Source organism: Gavialis gangeticus, unplaced genomic scaffold (assembly GCF_001723915.1).
Source record: "Gavialis gangeticus isolate Ggan-Ray unplaced genomic scaffold, GavGan_comp1, whole genome shotgun sequence".
Classification (NCBI taxonomy): Eukaryota; Metazoa; Chordata; order Crocodylia; family Gavialidae; genus Gavialis; species Gavialis gangeticus.
Window position 1 is genome coordinate 101,317,777 of NW_017728992.1, and position 875 is coordinate 101,318,651.

At 54.5% G+C, this 875-nt stretch overlaps 1 protein-coding gene across 1 annotated transcript in view; it reads left to right on the forward strand.

Annotated features, from left to right (window-relative positions):
- The window catches only part of LAMA3 (laminin subunit alpha 3), a gene marked incomplete at its 5' end in the record, with an annotated part of 261,166 nt that overhangs the window by 240,582 nt on the left and 19,709 nt on the right, over positions 1-875 (forward strand). The gene's annotated exons all lie outside the window — the stretch shown is intronic.

Genomic DNA, 875 nt, shown 5'->3' on the forward strand with positions numbered 1-875 from the left:
TGGGGTGAATGGGGCCCTGGGGCTGGGGTGGGTCATGGGAAAGAGGTGCTGGAGGCTCATCCAGGGATGCATGGGAGCATAGCTCCCCATTGCTGTGCACACCCCCAGGGGAGGCATGGCGGGCATGAGTTCCCTGGATTTGTGCACAGAGCAAGGGCGAGGGCAGGCTCTGTGTCCTGCTGCCTTTGCCCTGGGAGTGGCACTCTGGCTACATTGTCCCCTACTCGCTTGGCAGTGGGAGGCACAACATGGCATCACGTAGCTCCTAACGCAAAGGCAGCAAGGCACAGAGTGCCAGCCCACCTCTGCCCCATGCACAAATCTGGGGGGCACATCCCCCCATGCCTCCCTGCCTCCCTGGGGGTGTGCACAGCAGTGGGGAGCTGTGCCTTCCCCCTGTGCCCCTGGATGCTGTGCCTTCCCCCTGTGCCCCTGTGTCCACAGCTCCATCCCATGACCTGCCCCAGTCCCATTCGCCCCTGTCCCTGCCCCATCTCTTTCCCTCACTGGGGGGGCTCCAAAGCCCCACGCACAGTTAACATATTAAAAAAATTAACACAGAACCAATTAACACATTAATTGTGCATTTTAATTGTGATTAATTGACAGCCCTAATATTGATACAAGCTCATGGGATATAACTGTTATGTCTGCATGATTCTGTAGAATACAAGCATAGATGAAACTGCTCCAGACTTTATACCTGGATCATTCAGGGTTAAAGTTAGGGTGATTTAGCTCACTTGTATCACTACAGGATTATGCAGACATACCAGTTAAAATATAACAGGTCCTACTAGGCAGGGCTGGTGAACTCAGAATCGCACAGTGGAGCATCTCATGGGGAGGGAGGAGGGTTTGCAGCCGGCCAGGAG